The sequence below is a fragment of the Arachis ipaensis genome, chromosome B9 (assembly GCF_059453495.1).
Source record: "Arachis ipaensis isolate K30076 ecotype BB chromosome B9, ASM5945349v1, whole genome shotgun sequence".
Taxonomy (NCBI): Eukaryota; Viridiplantae; Streptophyta; class Magnoliopsida; order Fabales; family Fabaceae; genus Arachis; species Arachis ipaensis.
In genome coordinates, this window is record NC_142444.1 from 85926077 (window position 1) to 85941267 (window position 15191).

Below are 15191 nucleotides of genomic sequence, written 5' to 3' on the forward strand. Positions count from 1 at the left end.
TGTATCTCTTCGGTTTCTAATCTAAGATTAGAACCTTCGTTGTATAGGCTAGAATCATTGGCGGCCATTCCTGAGATCCAGAAAGTCTAAACCTTGTCTGTGGTATTCTGAGTAGGATCTGGGAAGGGATGATTGTGACGAGCTTCAAACTCGCGAGTGTTGGGCGTAGTGACAGACGCAAAAGGATCAATGGATCCTATTCTAACATGATTGAGAACCGACAGATGATTAGCCGTGCGGTGACAGCGCATTTGGAGCATTTTCACTGAGAGGACGGGAGGTAGCCATTGACAACGGTGATGCCCAAATAAAGCTTGCCATGGAAAGGAGTATGAATGATTGGATGAAGGCAATAGGAAAGCAGAGGTTCAAGAGGAACAAAGCATCTTCATACGCTTATCTGAAATTCTCACCAATGAATTACATAAGTATCTCTATCCTATTATATATTTTATTCATCTTTTAATTATCAATTCTCTATAACCATTTGAATCCGCCTGACTGAGATTTACAAGGTGACCATAGCTTGCTTCAAGCCGATAATCTCCATGGGATCGACCCTTACTCACGTAAGGTTTATTACTTGGACGACCCAGTGCACTTGCTGGTTTGTTGTGCGGAGTTGTGATAAAGAGTTGAGATTACAATTGTGTGTAGCAAGTTGTTGGCACCATTGATGATCACAATTTCGTGCACCAAGTTTTTGGTGCCGTTGCCGGGGATTGTTCGAGTTTGGACAACTGACGATTCATCTTGTTGGTTAGATTAGGTAACTTTATTTTATTTTTATTCTTCAGAATTTTTAAGAATGAATTCTAGAGTTTCAGATGATGTTTTTATCATTACAAAAGCTGATTGATTCTCATCAATTTGGCTGTTGTATGTAATGTCCTGCTGAAGCTTGGCTAGCCATGTCTAATCTTTTTAGACTGAAGCTTTAGACTAACATTGCATGATTCCTGGAATTCTTATTAAGAATTTTGAAATATTTATTTTCTTTTCCAAATAATTTTAAAAAAAGTACAAAAAAATTTATGAAATCATAAAACCAAAAATAATCTATGTTTCCTGTTTGAGTCTAGTGTCAATTTTTAAGTTTGTTGTCAATTGCATGTCTTTAATCTTCTTGCATTTTTCGAATATATGCATTATGTTCTTCATTAATCTTCAAGTTATTCTTGATGATTTCCTTGCTCTGATCTTTAAATTCTCTTGTCTTGTGTGTTTTGTTGTTTTTCATATGCATTCTCAATTTATTAGTGTCTCTAATATGAAAATTTCTAAGTTTGGTGTCTTGCATGCATTGTTTGTTTGATCTTAGTTTTCCATGATTAGTTGCATTTTGATTGTTTCTCATCATTAAAAATTCAAAAAAAAAATTTCAAAACTATGACTTTTCAAGTCAATAATACAGAGAATTGAAGATTCAGAACATGCAGCAGAGGAATTTACAGAAAAAGCAAGGCGTTCAAAACGCCCAGTGAAGAAGGAAAACTGGTGTTTAAACGGCAGCCAGGGTACCTGGCTGGGCGTTAAACGCCCAAAAAGGTAGTATTTTGGGCGTTAAACGCCAGAATGGATACCATTCTGGGCGTTTAACGCCAGGATGGCACAAGAGGGAAGATTTTGTTTTTAATTCAAATCTTTTTCAAATTTTCATACTTTTTCAAAATCAAATCTTTTTCAAAGCATATCTTTTCAATCATATCTTTTCAAAAACAATTTCTTTCCATTTTTTATTTTTTTTTACTATTTTTGAAAATCCTTGCTAATAATCAGATATGTGATTCAAATATTTCTTCCTTGTTTAGAAAGGTTCAATAATTGGATTTTAGAATCATATCTTTTAAATTTCTTGTTAGCCAAGTCTTTAATTTTATAAATAAAATCTTTTTAATTGTTTGTCAATCATATCTTTTTAAAACCATATTTTCTCAATCATATCTTCTCAACCACATCTTTTTCAAAATGATTTTCAATCATATCTTTTTTATTTCTAATTTCAAAATCTTTTTCAAAATCACTTAACTACTTTCTCAATTTTAGTTTTCGAAAATCATCAACCAAAGTTTCAAAATTTCTTTTAATTAAAAACATTTAATTTCAAAAATTCTTCTCCTCCTTCTCACCTTCTTTTATTTAAGGGACTAGCACTCTTTCTCAATGTGCAATTCAGACTCCCTCTTTCTATAAGTTCGAATTCTCTCCTTTCTACCTCCTCCTTCTATTCTTCTTTTCCTCTGACATCTCAAGGAATCTCTATACTGTGACATAGAGGATTCCATACTTTCTTCTCCTCTCTTTCATATGAGCAGGAGCAAGGACAAAGGCATTCTTGTTGAAGCTGATCCTGAACCTGAAAGGACCTTGAAGAGAAAGCTAAGAGAAGCTAAAGCACAACTCTCTGGAGAGGACCTAACAGAAATTTTCAAACAAGAAGAAGCCATGGCAGCCAAAAATAACAACAATGGCAACAATGCAAGGAAGGTGCTTGGTGACTTTACTGCACCTACTCCCGACTTCTATGGGAGAAGCATCTCCATCCCTGCCATTGGAGCAAACAATTTTGAGCTGAAGCCTCAATTAGTTTCTCTAATGCAACAGAATTGCAAGTTTCATGGACTTCCATTGGAAGATCCTCATCAGTTCTTAGCTGAATTTTTGCAAATCTGTGACACTGTCAAGACCAATGGAGTTGATCCCGAGGTCTACAGGCTTATGCTTTTTCCCTTTGCTATAAGAGACAGAGTTAGAATATGGTTGGATTCACAACCTAAGGAAAGCTTGAACTCTTGGGAAAAGCTGGTCAGTGCTTTTCTGGCCAAATTCTTTCCACCTCAAAAATTGAGTAAGCTTAGAGTGAAAGTCCAGACCTTCAGACAGAAGGAAGGTGAATCCCTCTATGAAGCTTGGGAAAGATACAAGCAATTGATCAGAAGGTGTCCTTCTAACATGCTTTCAGAATGGAGCATCATAGGTATCTTCTATGATGGTCTGTCTGAACTGTCCAAGATGTCATTGGACAGCTCTACTGGAGGATCTCTTCATCTGAAGAAGACGCCTGCAGAAGCCCAGGAACTCATTGAAATGGTTGCAAATAACCAATTCATGTACACTTTTGAAAGGAATCCTGTGAATAATGGGACAACTCAGAAGAAAGGAGTTCTTGAGATTGATACCTTGAATGCCATATTGGCTTAGAACAAAATATTGACTCAGCAAGTCAATATGATTTCTCAGAGTCTGTCTGGCATGCAAGTAGCAACAGGTAGTACCAAAGAAGCTTCATCTGAAGAAGAAGCTTATGATCCTGAGAATCCAGCAATGGAAGAGGTGAATTACATGGGAGAACCCTATGGAAACACCTATAATCCTTCATGGAGAAATCATCCAAATCTCTCATGGAAGGACCAACAGAGGCCTCAACAAGGCTTCAACAACAATAATGGTGGAAGAAAAAGGTTTAGCAAGAGCAAGCCTTTTCCATCATCTTCTCAGCAACAGACAGAGAATTCTAAGCAGAGCGACTCTGACTTAGCAACCATAGTCTCTAATCTAATTAAAACCTTTCAAAGTTTCATGACTGAAACAAGGTCCTCCATTAGAAATTTGGAGGTACAAGTGGGTCAGCTGAGTAAGAAAGTTACTGAACTCCCTCCTAGTACTCTCCCAAGCAATACAGAAGAGAATCCAAAAAGAAAGTGCAAGGTCATCAACATAACCCACACGGCCGAACCTGGAGAGGAGGAAGAGGCAGTGATTTCCACTGAGGAAGACCTCAATGGACATCCACTAGCCTCCAAGGAGTTCCCTAATGAGGAACCATGGGAATCTGAGGCTCATACAGAGACCATAGAGATTCCATTTAACTTACTTCTGCCATTCATGAGATCTGATGAGTATTCTTCCTCTAAAGAGGATGAAGATGTTACTGAAGAGAAAGTTGCTAAGTACCTTAGAGTAATCATGAAGCTAAATGCCAAGTTATTTGGTAATGAGACTTAGGAGGATGAACCCCCTTGCTCACCAAAGAACTGGATGACTTGACTAGGCAGAGATTACCTCAGAAGAGACAGGATCCTGGAAAGTTCTCAATACCTTGTACCATAGGCACCATGATCTTTGAGAAGGCTCTGTGTGACCTAGGGTCAAGTATAAACCTCATGCCACTCTCTATGATGGAGAAGCTAGGGATCCTTGAGGTACAAGCTGCAAGAATCTCACTAGAGATGGCAGACAATTCAAGGAAACAGGCTTATGGACTTGTAGAGGATGTCTTGGTAAAGGTTGAAGGCCACTACATCCCTGCTGATTTTATAATCCTAGACACTGGGAAGTGTATGGATGAATCCATCATCCTTGGTAGACCCTTCATAGCCACAGCAAAAGCTGTCATTGATGTTGACAGAGGAGAATTGGTCCTTCAAGTAAATGAGGACTCCCTTGTGTTTAAAGCTCAAGGATATCCCTCTGTAACCATGGAGAGGAAGCATGAAAAGCTTCTCTTAATGCAGAGTCAAATAGAACCCCCACATTCAAACTCTAAGTTTAGTGTTGGGAGGTCATCATCATGCTCTGAGTATCTGTGAGGCTCCATGAGAGCCCACTGTCAAGCTATTGACATTAAAGAAGTGCTTGTTGGGAGGAAACCCAATTTTATTTAATCATATCTATTTATTTTCCATTGTTATTTTATGTTTTCTGTAGGTTGATGATCATGTGAAGCCACAAAAATAACTGAAAAAGCAAAAACAGAATGAAAAATAGTATTAAAAATAGCACACCCTGGAGGAGAAGCTTACTGGCGTTTAAACGCTAGTAAGGGTAGCAGAATGGGCGTTAAACGCCCAATCTGGCACCATTATGGGCGTTTAACGCCAGAAATGGGCATAGAGCTGGCGTTTAAACGCCAGAAAGGGGAGAAAAGCTGGCGTTAAACACTAGAAATGGGTAGGAACCTGGCGTTTAACGCTAGGATTGGCAATCAAGGGGGCGTTTACACGCCAACATGGTGCAGGGATGAGAAATCCTTGACACCTCAGGATCTGTGGACTCCACAGGATCCCCACCTACCTCCTCTTCTCTCTCTCTCTTCTTCACACCTTCCCATAACACCCTTCCCCAAATACCCTTCACCAATCACCTCAATACCTCTTCCCCAAAAACCCCTCACCTATCAAATCCTACCCTCTTCTCCATAATTTCTTCACCAATCTACATCCATCCATCATAAAAACCCCACCTACCTCACCATTCAAATTCTAACCACTTTCCCTCCCAAACCCACCCATACATGGCCGTACCCTACCCCTCTCTCCACTCCTATATAAACCAATCTTCAATCCTTCATTTCCATATACCACAAACACTACTTTTCCCCCTTGGCCGAAACTTTCACCACCCTACGTCTCCCCTAATTCTTCTTCTTCTACTCTTTTCTTTCTTCTTTTGCTCGAGGATGAGCAAACCTTCTAAGTTTGGTGTGGTAAAAGCGTTGCTTTTTATTTTTCCATAACCATTTATGGCACCAAAGGCTGGGAAAACCTCTAGAAAGAGGAAAGGGAAGGCAAAAGCTTCCACCTCCGAGTCATGGAAGATGGAGAGATTCATCTCAAGAGTACATCAAGACCACTTCTATGAAGTTGTGGCCAAGAAGAAGGTGATCCCTGAGGTCCCCTTCAAGCTCAAAAAGGGTGAATATCCGGAGATTCGACATGAGATTCGAAGATGAGGTTGGGAAATTCTCACCAACCCCATTCAACAAGTCGGGATCTTAATGGTTCAAGAAGAACCATGATCAAAGTGTGAACCCGGATCCAAGGAATTGGCTTACAATGGTCCGGGGGAAATGCTTAGATTTTAGTCCGGAAAATGTACGGTTGGCATTCAACTTGCCCATGATGCAAGGAGATGCACGCCTCTACACTAGAAGGGTCAACTTTGATCAAAGGTTGGACCAAGTCCTCATAGACATTTGTGAAGAGGGCGCTCAATGGAAGAGAGATTCAAGAGGGAAGCCGGTTCAACTAAGGGTGGAGTACCAAGAGCATTCCATCCTCCTCTGTGAAATTAGAGCAGACCAAAGAGTCATGAGGGAGGAGCAACAAAGGCAAGGAAGAGACATTGAGGAGCTCAAGCACTCCATAAGATCTTCAAGAGGAAGAACAAGCCGCCATTACTAAGGTGGACCCGTTCTTTAATCTCCTTGCTCCTATTTTTCTGTTTTTTGAAAATTATGCTTTATGTTCTATCTATGTTTGTGTCTTTATTACATGATCATTAGTGTCTTAGTGTCTATGCCTTAAAGCTATGAATGTCCTATGAAACCATCACCTTTCTTAAAATGAAAATTGTTTTATGAAAAAAAAAGAAGTACATGAATTTTGAATTTTAAAACAGATTAATTATTTTGATGTGGTGGCAATACTTTTTGTTTTTCTGAATGAATGCTTGAACAATGCATATTTTTGAATTTGTTGTTCATGAATGTTAAAATTGTTGGCTCTTAAAAGAATAATGGAAAAGGAGAAATGTTATTGATAATCTGAAAAATTATAAAAATGATTCTTGAAGCAAGAAAAAGTAGTGAATACAAAGCTTGCAAAAAAAAAAATTTGTGCGAAAAAAAATGGCAAAAAGAAAAAGAAAGAAAAAGAAAAAGCAAGCAAAAAAAGCCAATAGCCCTTTAAACCAAAAGGCAAGGGTGAAATAAAAAGGATCCAAGGCTTTGAGCATCAATGGATAGGAGGGCCTACAGGAATAAAATCCTAGCCTAAGCGGCTAAACTAAGCTGTCCCTAACCATGTGCTTGTGGCGTGAAGGTGTCAAGTGAGAAGCTTGAGACTGAGCGGTTAAAGTCATGGTCCAAAGCAAAAAGAGTGTGCTTAACAGCTCTGGACACCTCTAATTGGGGACTCTAGCAAAGCTGAGTCACAATTTGAAAAGGTTCATCCAGTTATGTGTCTATGACATTTATGTATCCGGTGGTAATACTGGAAAATAAAATGCTTAGGGTCACGGCCAAGACTCATAAAGTAACTGTGTTCAAGAATCAACATACTGAACTAGGAGAATCAATAACACCATCTGAATTCTGAGTTCCTATAGATGCCAATCATTCTGAACTTCAAAGGATAAAGTGAGATGCCAAAACTGTTTAGAAGCAAAAAGCTAATAGCCCCGTTCATCTAATTAAGACTGATCTTCATAGATGTTTTCAGAATTCATTGTATATTCTCTTCTTTTTATCCTACTTTGTTTTTAATTGCTTGGGGACAAGCAACAATTTAAGTTTGGTGTTGTGATGAGCAGATAATTTATACGCTTTTTGGCATTGTTTTTAAGTAGTTTTTAGTATGTTTTAGTTACTTTTTATTATAATTTTATTAGTTTTTAAATAAAAATCACATTTCTGGACTTTACTATGAGTTTGTGTGTTTTTCTGTGATTTTAGGTATTTTCTGGCTGAAATTGAGGGACCTGAGCAAAAATCTGATTCAGAGGCTGAAAAAGGACTGCAGATGCTGTTGGATTCTGACCTCCTTGCACTCGAAGTGGATTTTCTGGAGCTACAGAAGCCCAATTGGTGCGCTCTCAATTGCGTTGGAAAGTAGACATCCTGGCTTTCCAGAAATATATAATAGTTCATACTTTACCCAAGATTTGATGGCCCAAACTGGCATTCCAAGTTAGCATAAAAATTCTGGCGTCAAAATGCCAGAACTGGTATAAAAGCTGGAGTTAAACGCCCAAACTGGCACAAAAGCTAGCGTTTAACTCCAAGAAAAGTCTCTACATATGAAAGCTTCAATGCTCAGCCCAAGCACACACCAAGTGGGCCCAGAAGAGGATTTCTGCATTAATTACTTATTTCTGTAACACTAGGCTACTAGTTCTCTATAAATAGGACCTTTTACTATTGTATTTTCATCTTGGTCATTCTAGTTCCCCCTCTGGGGCCGAAGCCAATGAACACCATTATCACTTTTGTATTTTCAACGGTGGAGTTTCTACACCCCATAGATTAAGGTGTGGAGCTCTGCTGTTCCTCATGAATTAATGCAAAGTACTATTGTTTTTCTATTCAACTCAAGCCTAGTTCTTCTCCAAGATATTCATTCCATGAACTTTCAACAATGCTTTGCTCAATCCTCACATTTCCTTGCTACTCAACTGAATCCTCCAACTTTTTGCTTTGTTTCATGCCTTGGCTATAAATTGGCAATGATGCTTCCGGAGCTCACATATCCTTGCTTTCTCCATATAAGACCTCCTCATCTATTTACCTTTGTTTCATTCATAAACTCCTCCCAAACACGTTACAGCAGCCCACTCTTACCCAAGGACATCACACAATACCCAACTTCTTCTCACATTCTTAAACCGTGCCTCAACCAACTTCCCCCTTCCTCCCTTCTTAATTTATGGCTTCATCAAGTTCTAGAAGAAGGAAAGGAAAGGAACTAGCCGTAGCCGAACCACCAACATATGATACCAAGAGATTTAAGTCTCAATTTCATGAATTAAGATATTATAGGCTAATGGAATCAAAGAAGGTCATTCCAGAGATGGGGTTCAAGTTGAAAGACGGAGAATACCCCATCATGAGAAGAATAGAGGCAGAGAGGAGATCGGAACTTCTATGTGAACCTCTCACAGACATCAGTGCAGTCATGATAAGGGAATTTTATGCAAATGCTATGAGATCAAGCAAGGACAACCCTCCCTATAAGAGCTACGTTAGGGGGTTGAGGTAGATTTCAGCCTGCTATCCATTATGAGAGTCCTACAGATAAGGGTGATATCATAGGAAGAACCCAGCTTTGAGGAAAGACTACAGGGTGAGAATGATCCTGATGAGATATTAAATGGGTTATGCTTTGAAGGCAAGGACTGGAAAAGAGACTAAGAGGGAGCTCCAAGCCACTTGAAGAGAATGGATCTCATACATGAAGCTAAATGTTGGTATGAGATAGTGAGAAGATCCATACTCCCCACTGCAAACACATCTGAGGTTACAATAAAGAGACCAATTCTGACATATTGCATACTTAAAGGAGGAGAAGTCAATATCCCACAACTCATCACAGATAGCATTCAAGAGATAGCTGAGGATACTGGTAAATCAAGTAGACTTGGTCACCCAAGCACTATTCTGAGGCTGTGCAAAAGAGAAGGAGTACTCTTTGAGGATGAAAATACTGAGAAAGTAAAATGAAGCAGAGGGGTCACCAAGCAAAGCATGGAAGGTGTCACTGATGACACTGACAATCAGCAAGAGAGAAGAGCTCAAGAAAGAAGGAGGAGACCATAAGTGGAGGGGGAACAAGCTCCTAGTGCAATGGATCTGAGCCAAATGCAAAGAGCCATTGAAGAAATGTCTCAACAATACATGAGAGCACAGGAGCAATACTTGAGGCAACAAGAGCAGTATTTGAAGGATCGTGAGCAACAACAGCATTGGCAACAGCAAATGATGGAGAAGCAAGAAAGCTTTCAACTCAAGATATTGGATCAACAAAGAGAGTTTCAAGCAAGAATTCTTGAGGGGTAAGGGGAACAATCAGCAAACTTTCAAGAATCATTTAATAGATTGTCCCTACGACAGTCCAAGTTTGAGGAGTACACCCAAAATCTCTACCAATGGAAGAATATCTATCATACAATTGGAGAGCATAGGTACTTGGACAGAATGGAGTATAATATAGCAACTCAAGCAATGTTGGACTATGTAGTCCATAGCATGCCAGCATTGAACCAACAGATCAAGCCATTTGAGCAATGCCAAGAATTAGTAAACCATCAGAGAGTACTAGCCAATAAAAATACAGTACACATGCAACAAGGATTGAAGGATGCTGGGCTCTGGGGTCAGATAGACCACATTTAGGATCGAAGATGTCCTGTTGAAGAACCCCAAGAAACAAGCAAGAAGAGGAAGAAGAAGAAAGGAGAATGCAGCAAAGGGAAAGAGCACGACAACTAGAGGTGGTGGAGTTCCTTTTATAGTTTTAATTAAATAAGGATGATGCATATCTGAAACATGATATGCCTCCAAATATTTTATATTCTGCACTTTCATATCTTGAGTAGTTTTCTTGTTAGGATTTGCATTATGCTTGTTATGACTCATCTATCTTAAATTCTGTCTTGTTTCCTTTTTGCATCAAGAAGAGAAAATATTTGAAATAGAGAGTAAGTGTCCAATGTGGTAGGAATTAGAATGAAGTTTTGTGGTGGTAATTGCTTGATTAAGATGATAAGCTCGATAATAAAAGCTGCATAATAGAATGTTCAATGTAGTGTGAACTTAGTTGCTGTCATAAAACCTTTTATTAATAAACATCCCTGGGAAATGAAGCAAAGTAAGAAAGAAAAAGAAAGAAAAGGCAAGAATTGGCAAAGAAACAAACAATAAGGCTAGACACCAATAGCTTGGACCTTAGAAAATATGTCTGTGGTGATTTTTGTACTAGGATATACTTGGATAATTAGGTTCTGAGGAGTCTTTTAAAACTTGGTAACTTGGATTAACTAATCCGGGATTACCAACCGAAAGTCCATCATTAAGAGCAACCTAGATACAAAGCATTTAGTGATCCAAAGAGATACTGGGCATCAATGTTCCTAAGAGGATTTGTGAGCCAAGTGTCTGTAGTGAAGAAGTATTGAGCAAAATTGAGCCAAAAGGGCTGCTGCAACACTTGACACTGAGTTATCATTGAGAAATAAGCCTTCTAAGCAAAAGAAAGAAGGAAAAACCAAAAAGGGATCAATCAAAGAGCAAGGTATTATGACAACAACACTACTGAATCCCCAAAGAAACATTTCTTATCTATCAGCAAAGAATAAGTGAGCTGCATCTTGTCTGCATAAAACCCCATAGTCTTAATTCAATTATCTGCTAAATAAGGACATGTATGCTTCTCTGTTTCATTTCATTTCTTCTCATGATTAATGCTTGATTGGGGACAAGCAAGGTTTAAGTTTGGTGTTATGATGACAAGTCATCTTATGCTAGTTTTACAAGCATTTTTCATTAGTTTCATTAGGTTTTATACACTTTCTAGCACAATAAGTAAGTAATTGAAGTGGATTCTCATGATTATGTTGAATTAATCAAACATCATTTATTTTACACAAAATCATAGGTTTTATGCTAGAATTAATTGATTTTATAAATGAGGCAAGATCTTGTGATTTTGGTGAGACTTTGATGTATTTGTTTGATTGATGATAGGTAAAAAGATAAAGGAAAAGAAGCAGAAAGCACAAATTAAGCCCAAACAGAGGAAAGAAGAATTTTGGGGCACACTTTGAAGTTTGAGCACGCTTTGGACCTTAGGCCACACTTTTAAAAGCGTGGCCCATGACATTAAAGCGTTATGTTCAAAAGGGAGCAAAAGCCAGAGTTCAAACAAGTGAACGCCAAGTTCACTTGAGTGAACGTTTTCGAGCGCTCAATCAAGATGCACCAAATGGTGCAGCAAAGCAACAAGGGTAGCGTTCAAAATAGTGAATGCTACGTTCATTCCTTCTACCTTTTTCGTGGATTGCTAGCAAGGGAAGCAGGGCTCAAAGAAAAACAACAAGAGGAGCGCTCAAAAGTCCTAACGTAGCGTTCACTCTTGTGAACTTCCTCGTGACTTTTGGCTTGGAAACAAGGGAGCACCAAGGAACCAAACTCGCGCACCAAGCAACACAAGAAGCCATGTTCAGCAAAGTGAACGCTACGTTCACTATAGCCAACGTTTTTGTGCTTCTCATGGGGAGGAAGGCTCAGTATCAAGTGTAGCGTTCACAATTAAACGTAGCGTTCAAAGAGTGAACGCTAGGCAAGAAGGCTTGGCACGAGGAAGGCACACAATGCTAAGTGAATTCCAAGTTCACTAAACCCAACAGAGCGCTCCACTGGATCCACTTTTCTTCAAAACCAAAATTCAAAAGGCCCACTCCAAGCTTTGAAGACCAAAATAGAAAGTGTATAAATAGGAGTTAATTTGATATGTAAAGGACCTTTAGCTCATTTTAGTTTTCTCACTCTTAAATTTTCATTTTGTTTTGAATTTGGGAAATTGGGTATTGGATCTGAGTTTAGCTTTCTGATTTCATTTTCTTTTCTTCTTCAACTTCTATTTTTCTGTTTGGTATTTTAAATTGAGATTGAAGAGCTCCACTGATTCTTGATCTGAGAATCATCTTTGCTTTTCTTTCATATAGTTTTGGGAATTTGAGAATTGGATCTAAGTTTCCTTTGCTATTTTCATTTTCATTTTCTTCTGCAATTTCTTTTCTGCTTGGTCATGGGAGTAATTGAGATCTAGATCTGCTTTCTGATCTTATTGCTCTTCTTCGATCTTAAATTTCTCTTTTAGAATTTCATAATTGAGCTATGTTTTCTTGCTGTTTGTTTCTTCAAGAAATTTTCCATTTTTGTTTTGCTACTGAGCTGAATCTCTTCATCTTATAGCTCTTTGATTTACTGCAAATTACATTTTCTAGTTAAATTCTAAATCCCAGTACCCAAATCCCTTTTATTCTTCAAGCAATTTATATTTTCCAGCAATTTAGATTCAGTAATTTAAGTTTCTTGCACTGTAAGTTTCAGTTATTTACTTTTCTTGCAATTTAAGTTTCAGCTCTTTTACTTTCTTGCTCTTTAAGTTTCTGCAATTTACCTCTTCTGCACTTTATTTTCTTCCCAATTTACCTTCTGCACTTTTATTTTCTTGCAATTTAGCTTCTGTTAATCAAAATCACTCAAATCATCAAATATTCGCTTAACTAAATTCATCACCTAACTAAAATTGCTCAATCCATCAATCCCTGTGGGATCGACCTCACTCTTGTGAGTAATTACTACTTGATGTGACCCGGTACACTTGCCGGTGAGTTTGTGTGGAATCATTTTTCCTCATCAGTATTTAACCCTAACTCACTTGAGGTATTACTTGGACGACCCAGTGCACTTGCCGGTTCATCTGTGTGAAACTTGCGGAGATTGACAAACTACCGGACTATCTTGTTGCTTAGATTAGGTGCTTTTTACGATTTAGTTACTCTTTTAATTGTGTCTTTTGTTTTTTTCTTGAAAAATTTTTCAAAACATTTTCTTTTCTTTAGTCGTCTTTATTTTTTGTTTGAGTCTTGTGTCAGTTTTTAAGTTTGGTGTCCCATCTGTTTTCATCTTTTTCTTTAAAATTTTCGAAAATTGTTATTGAGTATTCTTCATTATGTTCGAATTGTTCTTGATATTTTTCTTTGTTTGATTTCAAGATTTTTAAGTTTGGTGTCTTTTAGTTGTTTTTATTTCAATTTTCAAAAATTTAGTGTCCTTTGATTTTAAAATTTTAAGTTTGGTGTCTCTTAGTTGTTTTTCTTTTTTTTCTTAATAATTCGTAAAAAATATATTTCTTTTATCTTTGTTTAAATTTTCGAAAATCTTGCTATCTTTTCTTATCTTGATTTAAAAATTTTAAGTTTAGTGTTTTCTTGTTAGTAAAGTTCAAATTTTGAATTTCAAATCTTATCTTTTCAAATCTCTATCTTATCTTTTTTATCTTTCTTTAAATTTCAAAAATCCTATCTTATCTTCTTTTAAATTCAAAATTTAAAATTCAATTTCAAAATTCAAAAATTTAAAATTCAACTTTCAAATTTCAAAATCAAATCTTTTTCAAAATTCAAATTTCAAAATTTAAAATTCAAAATTTTTTTCAAATCATTATCACATCTTTTTAATTTAAATCTTTCCTATCTTATCTTCGTTTAAAATCTTAAATTTCAAATTCTTATCTTTTTAAATCTTCACTATCTTTTAAAACTTGATTTCCAAACTTTTTATTTTTTAAATCTTATCTTTCTTAATCTTTTTAAATCTTTATCTTATCTTTCTTTTTAAATTTTAAAACTTACTTATCTTATCTTCTTTTCAAATTTAAAACTTTAAAATTTCAAGTCTTTATTTTCTTTTAAATTTGAATTTCAAAATCTTTGTTTGACTTTTTCTTTCTCTTATTTTCGAAAATCAGCATTTAATTTTCAAATATCTTTTGTTAATTAGTTATCCCAGCTTTTAATTTTCTTTTATTCTTTTTTATTATTTTGAAATAAATGAATAAAATAAAAATAAAACAAAAATATTTTAATTTTCAAATCTCTTTCTTCTTAATTGTCAAATTCTCAAGCATATCTCTCTCTTTCCATTATTTCAAATTCTACCTCCCCTCTATACCTTCATTCTTCTTATCTTATCTAAATATCTCACAGGGAGTTCTCTATACTCTGACATAAAAACTCCCATTCTTTCTCAGGCAAACAAAGAATCATGCAATAGAGTTTGACAAACCAAGGTGAGAAGAGTAGCAATTTTTATGTTCATGGTTGGCACGTTTCTTATGCATGCTACAATCACAAAAGAGATTCAAATGATTGATGCTTCTATCTAACTCATTTTATGAAATATTTTTCTTTATGTTCCTTCCTTGAAACAAGCTTTTCATTCTTTTCTTAGCTTAGCTTCTTGGGTGCTTTGCACCATTTGTTGAAAGCTACGACTCTAAATACTTTGTTTTCAAATATTTAATTAGAGGACTCTTTTAGCTCATTTGTTTCTTTTCTTTATTTCTATAATCATTGATGCTCAGAGTCTTGAGCTTTGAGGGAGTGCTTTGCACTTGAGCCTAGCCTTGATTCTAAGTGTTTTGTTTTCAAGCTTTTTGCTTGATATATAAACACTACAAGTATTGACAAATGAATTGTCATTGGTAGTCAGAGCCTTCAGCTTTCTCATTCTTTCCCCCTTTTTTTTCTTGATCATTAATTGATTTACTTCTTCAAGGTTTTCAAGATTTCAAAAATTTCATAAAATGTCCTAGATGAAAACTTCAATTAAACAAATTCAAATGCAATTGAGCAACAATAATCATGCTAGCTTCCCATTACTCATATGCTCATGCTAAGTTCTTCTTTAATTACCTAGTTTGTTTATGATCATGATGCTTAATTGCTTTGAATTCACAAATTTCTAGATGGAAGTCATGTTATCATAGCAACATGTTACAAAAAAATCAAACTATGCTTATTCACAAGGGGCAATCATACATGCATATAAAGAAAATAGAAAACAATCATATAATTTAAAGTACTGGAAACAAATAAGAGGAAAAGGAACTTTACCACCTTGTAGTTCA

At 36.5% G+C, this 15191-nt stretch overlaps 1 non-coding gene across 1 annotated transcript; it reads right to left on the reverse strand.

Annotated features, from left to right (window-relative positions):
* Positions 1–2850: 2850 nt before the first annotated feature.
* On the reverse strand, positions 2851–2958 carry LOC148545315 (small nucleolar RNA R71). The gene has a single exon (XR_015901377.1). It is a non-coding gene; the product is annotated as a small nucleolar RNA R71 (small nucleolar RNA).
* Between the last annotated feature and the right edge of the window lie 12233 nt (positions 2959–15191).